A 9,682-nucleotide genomic window follows, 5' to 3' on the forward strand; every position below is an offset into this window, starting at 1 on the left:
AATAGAAACAAAGAAAACAATAGCAAAGATCAATAAGACTAAAAGGTGGTTCTTTGAGAAGATAAACAAAATTCATAAAGCATTAGCCAGGCTCATCAAGAAAAAGAGGGAGAGGACTCAAATAGGAGAAGTCACAACAGACACCGCAGAAATACAAAGCATCCTAAGAGACTACTACAAGCAACTCTATGCCAATAAAATGGGCAACCTGGAAGAAATGGACAAATTCTTAGAAAGGTATAATCTTAAAAGACTGAACCAGGAAGAAATAGAAAATAGACCAATCACAAGTAATGAAATTGAAACTGTGATTAAAAATTTTCCAACAAACAAAAGTCCAGGACCAGATGGCTTCACAAGTGAATTCTATCAAACATTTACAGAAGAGCTAACACCCATCCTTCTCAAACTCTTCCAAAAAATTGCATAGGAAGGAAAACTCCCAAACTCATTCTATGAGGCCAGCATCACCCTGATACCAAAACCAGACAAAGATACTACAAAAAAAAAGAAAATTACAGACCAATATCACTGATGAATATAAATGCAAAAATCCTCAACAAAATACTAGCACACAGTATCCAACAACACATTAAAAGGATCATACACCATGATCAAGTGTGATTTATCCCAGAGATGCAAGGATTCTTCAATATAAGCAAATCAATCAATGTGATACACCATATTAACAAACTGAAGAAGAAAAAACATATGACCATCTCAACAGATGCAGAAAAAGCTTTTCACAAAATTCAACACACATTTATGATAAAAACTCTCCAGAAAGTGGGCATAGAGGGAACCTACCTCAACATAATAAAGTCCATATATGACAAACCCACAGCAACATCATTCTCAATGGTGAGAAACTGAAAGCATTTCCTCTAAGATCAGGAACAAGACAAGGATGTCCAGTTTTGCTGATATTATTCAACATAGTTTTGGAAGTCCTAGCCACGGCAATCAGAGAAGAAAAAGAAATAAAAGGAATACAAATTGGAAAAGAAGAAGTAAAACTGTCACTGTTTGCAGATGACATGATACTATACATAGAGAATCCTAAAGATGCTACCAGAAAACTACTAGAGCTGATCAATGAATTTGGCAAAGTAGCAGAATACAACATTAATGCACAGAAATCGCTTGCATTCCTATACAGTAATGATGAAAAATCTGAAGGAAAAATTAAGGAAACACTCCCATTTACCTTTTCAATACAAAGAATAAAATACCTAGGAATAAACCTACCTAAAGAGGAGACAAAAGACCTGTATGCATAAAACTATAAGACACTGCTGAAAGAAATTAAAGATGATACCAACAGATGGAGAGATATACCATGTTCCTGGATTGGAAGAATCAATATTGTGAAAATGACTATACTACCCAAAGCAATCTACAGATTCAATGCAATCCCTATCAAATTACCAATGGCATTTTTTACAGAACAGAATTACCATATGACCCAGCAATACCACTACTGGGCATATACCTAGAGAAAACCATAATTCAAAAAGACACATGCACCCCAATGTTCTTTGCAGCACTATTTATAATAGCCAGGTCATGAAAGCCACCTAAATGTCCATCAACAGATGAATGGATAAAGAAGAGGTGGTACATATATACAGTGGAATATTACTCAGCCATAAAAAGGAACAAAATTGGGTCATTTGTCAAGACATGGATGCATCTAGAGCCTGTCATACAGAGTGAAGTAAGTCAGAAAGAGAAAAACAAATACCGTATATTAACACATATATGTGGAGCCTAGAAAATTGTATAGATGAACCAGTTTGTAGAGCAGAAATTGAGTCACAGAAGTAGAGAAAAAAACGTATGGACACCGAGGGGGGAAAGCGGTGAGGGGTGGGGGTGGTGTGATGAATTGGGAGATTGGGATTGACATGTATACACTGATGTGTATAAAATGGATGACTAATAAGAAAAATTATAAATTAATAGTATACACATTTACAGAATTTATTATTTTATGAATTGGGTATTATCTGCATTAGCATGGTACAAGGAATATGCTAAATGTTTTAAATTACTTGATCCAAATTTCCCTTCTGCTTTTAAATTTGAGTAAAACACTTCTCAAGATAATATTGTTCATAGTTTAGCATTGTTTCCCCAAATGTGAGAATGTGTCTAATTTGTGGCATTATGCTACTGTGTTTTCTTATTTTATTAAATGATGCCATTTTCTGCCTTTCACACCCAAATAGCATCTGCTAGCCACAAAACCAGAAACACATCTTTTAATTAAATGCTTATTTTATTTGCCCTAGGGACAACACATTGTAGAATTACCTTCTAAAGATTTACTGTTTCCTTTCCCTTTATCTCAGGCCCCAATATACATTCAAAATGTCCTCTGAATTAACAACCGTCCCATCTGGCTGAGAAGTGATGGACACGGCTCCTTAATCACGCTGTACACTCCGTTCTTGGCACCTCCATACCCGAAAGATATCAACAAATTGGATGGAATTCAGAGAACAGCAAGAAAAATGATTAAAGAGATAGAGGCATTGACTTATGAGGAAAGATGAAAGGATGAAATCTGTATAGCTTGGCAAAGCAGCAGCTGAGGTGGCGTATGGTAACTTTCTACGAGCATTTGAAGAATGTAAACACTGAGAGAAGACAGGGAACTTTTTCCTTTTTCTTTTTTAACTTCTTTATTGGAGTATAATTGCTTTACAATGGTGTGTTACTTTTTAGAGTAGTCTAGGGAATAAGCCAAGCAAGAGGACAGAAGTGAATAAATGAGAGAGAGATGCTAAGAGGGGAGGTTTGCTCATCAATTGCAGTTTCTGATAAATTACAAAGTGCAATCTAAAGAAAAGGACTGGCATCTCAGGTTTGTACGTTACCATCAGGGTTGACCTACATTGAGAAAATGGCAAGGGAGAGAATAAGTAGTATTTGTTTGTACATGTACATATAATAGTTGTGCTGTCGTTTTCAGTTTACCAAGTGCTTTCACATGCATTACCTCATCCAAATGTCACAATGACCTTATGCCATTATTAATTCATCTTAAATAAGGACATGATGAGATTTACTACCGCATACTATTGAGGCAAGCAAGAAAGACACAAGTAAAACATCTCTAACCCTGAGTTTACAATCTGTTCACTCTCACGACACTATATTCCAGAATTCCAATACAGTTTAGAGTATACTCATACACAGTTCAGATAAAGAATTTAAGGTGATGTTCTAGGCAATGGTCTGTCTTCATTCTACCTGTTTTCTTGCCGTTCTCTCTTGGAGTAGATTAGATATGAAGTGCTCCCAGGGGGAATTTTTGCGGTGAGTAATCTCTTAAAGCTATAGATGACCCAGTGTGAAAATGATCCCTGCTTCAGGTGTCTGGTTACCCCTTTCCCTTGGGTGATGGATTTCAATGCAGCTTCAGACCTTAACTCAGTTAACCGAAGCCCTCAGATCATTCATTAACGCAGTGTTGAGATGCACTTAATATGATATCCCACCCTTTGCAAGGATATTTATTGCATAAACAAAATCAAATTCTTAACGAGATGGAGCTCAGATGTGCTAAGAGATGTCATTTATGTTTTGTTGCCAGGTTTCAGCTTCCTGAATCCTTTCACCTACCACATGCTAGGTCTGTAATGGAGACCTCCATGGAGAATAAACCAGGTGTGAACACTACAGTTTCTAGCTAGAGGTTGGTTCTAAATCTACTGAAGTTTTCTGACACTGATGAACTGGAATATGTATGAGCTATGAAGACACCTTTTGCACAGAGTCTGGACAATATTCTCCTTTTCCTTTCCTTTCCCTTCGTCCATGAAGTGATTTCCTATTAGCCTTTTCTAAGTTCTTGCTGGAAACAAAAAAGGACGCATTTCTTATCCATTAGGAAACCCAGGGTACCCAAACCATAACAGCCATGTGGAAGAAGTGAAAGAATCAATCCAAAAGTACATAATGTAATGAGAACCACAGATCTCCCCACTACATCAGGAGAGTCTTCCTTGTAGAATTAAGAGCTTTTAGAAATTTTGCTTTGTCCCGGAATTTGTGGACCTTCACACAAAATGTGTATCCTTCACCTAGAACATATAAAGTCCTGTTCTTAGAGAAAGTAAAGAAATGGGGAAGATTGGCCTTCACTCTAAAACCACGGAATTTATCCCAAATATAAGGAAGTGGTTAGCAGGTAATGGTTTTTGCATGGCAGCCCCTTTTGAAATGCTATCATTAAAATAGTGAAATCTGGGCTTCCCTGGTGGCGTAGTGGTTGAGAGTCTGCCTGCCGATACAGGGGACGTGGGTTCATGCCCCGGTCCGGGAGGATCCCACATGCCGCGGAGTGGCTGGGCCCGTGAGCCATGGCCGCTGAGCCTGCGTATCCGGAGCCTGTGCTCCACAGCGGGAGAGGCCACAGCAGTGAGAGGCCCGCATACCGCAAAAAAAAAAAAAAAAAAAAGAATAGTGAAATCTATTTTAGAGCCATCTCCACCTGTTAGATCTTAGATGGCTGCAAGTTTTTGGAGCATATATGTTCTATAGCAGTATGTCTCAAATTTTAATGTGTTTATAATCACTGGGGGATCTTCTTAAAGTACAGGTCTTGATATCATAAGTCTGGGCTAGGGCCTAGGATTCTGAATTTCTAATAAGTTCCCAGATGATGTTGATGCTGCTGGTCCATGTACTACATTTGGAATAGCAAGACTCCATAGGGCATTTCCATTCTGACTGCACCACACAGCATGGAAAGATGGCTGCAAACTGGCCATATACATGGGAAAATTTACTTTTGATTTACATTCTCCATTTCATATGGCATTAACAGAACACATTCAGGTAATAAAGCAGGCACAGATATTTACAGTTTTATTTACAGACAGTTGTTAAAACATTTTCCTTCTTTGAATTCATGCTCAGTTTTTATAAATGTGTTTCTAAATCCATGCCCTTATGAAAATACTATTTCAGAAAAGGGCTCTGTAGAAGAATAGCCACAAGGGTCAACTTGTCCCTAGTGGCAAAGGTTTCAAATATAGACCATTGATACTTTTACCAAACAGGGTTAATATGGGGTTGCTATATTTGTTTCTGATGAAAGCATTAATTTCTAAAATATAAGATGATAATATTTAGCATTTCCTCCTTTTGCCATATAGAAAGCACCTCAAAGGGAAAAAAAAAAAAGAAAGAAAACAAAAAGAAAGGGGCTCTGGCCTGTTTTGACCTCTGAAAGATATCTTTTGCAAGGAATTTTTAAGCTTCAGCCCAAAAAGTGGTCTTCTGAACTTCTTCCTGAGGGTAAAATGCAAACCAGGATGATGAACCTCTCATTCGGGGGGTGGAAGAGGGGCCATCCAGACCCAGTGAATCACCAAAGAAACCCAAGGCCTATCTCTCTGTGAAGCTAAACTTCAAAAAACAAGCCAGGAGATAGAAAGGGAAAAGTGTGACTGCTCTGACAGCAAAAACAAGCAAATATCTCCAGAGGGGATTAGTCCCTCTGCTTCAAAGTAACCAAAACAAAGAAAGCTGAGCCACCTTCACTGGGAACAACTCCTGTCCATCAAACAAGAATGAACTCAGCAAACAGCACCCACGTGCCCGACTCAACAGCCAGGATGGCTAATACCCAGTAACACACTTTCACTATCAAGATTTAACTTCTCAAATCCAATTCCCTTTTATGGAATCATAGGGATGTTAGAGATCATCCAACTCCACCCCCCACTGAAAGCCAGTGTGCCCTTCACATGCAACCTACCGGCCTGTCTTCCAGGTTCTGTTCTAGCAGGAGTGTTCCTGGTTTCACAAAACAACTTTAATTGCTGGAAAGTAGTTCCTTAATTTGGAACCAAATTTTAAGTTTAATTTATGGAGAAAGTTTTGGCCTTTGGAGAGCAAGTCCAATTTCACTCCCATGCAGGAACTCTTCAAATAAAAAGATGGCTATCATATCCCCAAGGCATAGCCCTTTCCCCAGTTTAATCATCTCATATGATGGAATACGGATTTTTTTTTTTAACCATCCGATTACCATCTTGTTTCCAACGGCTCTTTTAAAATATATTAGCCAAACATAAGACTCCAGATTTAACCTATTCAGTGCAGAGTAAGTCTGGATTTTTATCTCCCACATTCTCTAGACTATATTTCTATTAGCTCATTGTAAGATCAGTCTAGTCTTTATCAGAAGTTGTGCGAACAACTGATGTCTGTTTTTCCATAAACTGATAGTAAGTTACATTTCCCTAAACCTGTCTCATGCAATGGAAGTATTAATTTAAGTGTGGGACTTTACCTTTATTCCCACTGATTTTCAGCTTGTTCACTTTAGCTCACCGTTTAAGCTGACAGCATTCTGAATTTTTATTTTGTTATTCAGGGTACTGGATAGCCCTCACAAATTTGACTTTCGAAAATTTGATATGCAGGCCCTCTATTTTGTTATCCAAATCACTGCTGAAATTACCAAACAGAAAGAGGCTCAAAGCAGAAATAAATGCAGATTGATAGAGACTTTCAGTATATTTCATCAGCCAAATACTGATTTGCTTAAATGCTCCATCTTCTCTTATTTTCTCTCTTCCATTTACTGGCCTTAGGCAAGGCTCTTGTGTTTGGGGGAACAAACCAGACCTGAAAGAATCCTCACTTTCACTCTGGTTTCTCACCCTTCCAATTTCCTCTGCCTAGAGATAATACCCAAGACTCAAGATAATACTCAAATAAGACAAGACTCAAGCCTAAGTTAGACGTGCTCTAAACCCCCTAAATCTTGGACTACACTATACTACATCTCAGAACATAGAGGATTTCACTGGACACCCAAGGAGGTCAGATTAGAGAGTTAAGTGACTCACTTTGGGAATTTAAACAATGATTTGAGACCAGCTATTGCAGTAAGAAACATTCCTCACGGAAGGACTTCAAGGTGTGTTCCTACTAAACATAACATAAAATACAATTTAGAGAGTTGATAACTTAACTTTAAGGGACAGTGTGGCATCGCAGTAAGTCAGCAGTTTAGGCTTTCAATCTGCCCACAGAGTTAGATTTTGTTGAAGGCGAAATGCTCAGCATGGGAACTAATCAGCACACTCTCTCCAAACATACCCTGCCTTTATTTTCGGTTGCTTGTTACTTCAATTCACATCGATTTATCCTCCCTCACAACTCAACCCACAACTTTCTCATTGCCTGACCTGAGGCATGGATAGCAATTTTCAGTGTAATCAGCCAGAGGATGTAATCAGTGCAATTAACAGATGGATTGGGAATACTACATGAAACCTAAATTAAAATCCCACTAAAATCACTGTACTGTATCTGTAAATACCCACACTAAATAAATATTTCTTGGGTAAGTTTCTGGCAGTGGGATGACAATTTTAATGGAAAACTTTTAATGAGTTTAGCCCCGATCTGCATCCTTAATTCACTGATTTGGTACACTTTATTGAGCACCTACGGTATGCCTATTCTTATGATGCAACAAAAGTAAAATAGGATGTGGTATCTTTCCTCAAGGAAGATTGGAGCATTGAAAAAATGAGTCTTAAAGTCATGAAAATATTCTGTAAACAGTAAAAGACAGTGGTAGGCTAAAAATGCAAACAAAAAGACTAGTAGCTTGGGAAGAAGAGTTTTATGTTTGGCTCTGCTGCAATCTGTCTGAAATTCTATGGGTCATCGTTATAATCACCCTTAACTCCTTTACCTCTCTTCCTCGCCATTTTCCTTCATTCACAGAACCTCCCATCCCCTTGCTGAACCCATCTGTCTCCTTTGCCTTGCTTATGGAGGAGCAGCTAAATGGTACCAGGAAGGAGGTGGGGTAACAAAAACATATAGCTAGCCTAACTGGTTTCACTTTAATTCATGACCAAAACTTCATTTGGACCCTAATCGCTGCCAAAATACTATTATTGGGAGGTCTGAGGTTTACAAGTGGAACTTCAAGGTTATTGTCTCTTCTGATGTAGGTACAAAACTTTCCAATGGCTTTGTGACTGTGGTGCTCAGACCTCAGCAATGAAATTCATGTTGTTAATTTATTTTCTTGTTGAACTTTATAAAAGATTTTAAACAAGAAACACATGGTGTACATAAATGTGGCAGATTCCATTCTTAGCTTATTTTTCTTAGTGGACAGCATGTCTCCCATAATATCAGTAGTAAAATAGACTCATGGGAACTATAGATGGAAAAGATACATAGGATGTGTTTCACACTATCCATTATTTGTCATTTGGAGTTTCATTTAAACTGGTTCGCTAAATGCACATAGTTATTCCAAGAAATCCTCATTCCTATCCCCGATTATTTCTTTTTAAATAATCAGTGTAAAAATACAATAAAGCATTTATGAGTGCAGCTGATTTGGAAGATATGAAATATACTTTCAACTGAAAAGTCAAAAATTTTTAGAATTTGTCCTGGAATGTAATTTCTATGAAGATTAAATTAAGTTAATGCTTCTAATATATCCAGTGAGTTACTTCTGTCTAGAATGGGATGAAAGAGATAAACATTCTTACACAATGGGGAGGGGGCTTCTGAGACTTCTTCCTGGGTGTCACTACTTAAAGTTCTTTCGCCATCTCACAGCCCTAAAAAAACAGATTAGATGGTGTCTGAACTCAGCTCTCTAGCATCTAATTCTGCATCTACCTGATTTCTCAGCTCTTTCCTCAATGCCATATGACTCGCTGCTCTCCAAAATCTTTAGAAGATTGTCTTTGAATGGCTAGCTTCCTTTAATATGACCCTAACACCACAGATTTGTTTAGCCTCGTTTTGAACACTGTGTAAATGAAATCATATGGGTTTCATGCACATTATTGAGTATTTAGTTATAATTATGCTGACAAATATAAATTTAGAAATATAAGAATATTCTAGCCAAATTTTACGAGGGAAAATGCCCCCCAAAAATGCCCATTTTGGTTTCGTGCAATTAAAAATTTTTCAATTGAAAATCGGTATCAGTATGATAGGAGAAGAAACATATTATATTAGGCTACAGATTAGGCTGCTATAACAAAGAAGTAGAAAAATACAGTGATATATATAACAGAGAAATTGATCTCTCACATAAAAGTCTAGGTAGATGACTTAGGTATCGTATGGTGGTTTGATTTGGTATGTTTTGGTATGATTTGGGTTTGAGGGTATTGGGTATTGTCAGTCTGCCATTTTCAACATGTGGCTTCCATTTCACGATCCAAGATGTTTTAGGTTCCATCATTATGAACACATTTCGGCCAGAAGGAATGAGGAAGGACATGTCTCCTCCTCTTAAGAAAACAGCCTCAAACTTGAACATAACCATTCCTGCTCACTTTCTATTAACCAGAACGTAGTCACTGGACCATACCTTTCTGCAAGGGAAGCTTGGAAATGTACTCTTTATCTGGGTGGCCATGTGCCCAGAGAAAAGTTCTATTACTGCAAAAGAAGGGAAGAATAGATATTGAAAAACAACTAACAGTTAATGCCATATACATCAAGTTTTTGCTCTAAAAAACAATGGTTGGATTTGTCCTATGTATCTTACAAAAACTGTATTATCGTACAACTGATACAAATGTATACAATTGTATACAATTGTACAGTTAGCGTATGTATACAATTGTACAGTTAGCGTAATTGAAGATTATGTATTTTAAGT

The sequence above is a fragment of the Neophocaena asiaeorientalis genome, unplaced genomic scaffold, assembly GCF_003031525.2.
Source record: "Neophocaena asiaeorientalis asiaeorientalis breed wild unplaced genomic scaffold, Neophocaena_asiaeorientalis_V1.1 scaffold153, whole genome shotgun sequence".
Taxonomy (NCBI): Eukaryota; Metazoa; Chordata; class Mammalia; order Artiodactyla; family Phocoenidae; genus Neophocaena; species Neophocaena asiaeorientalis.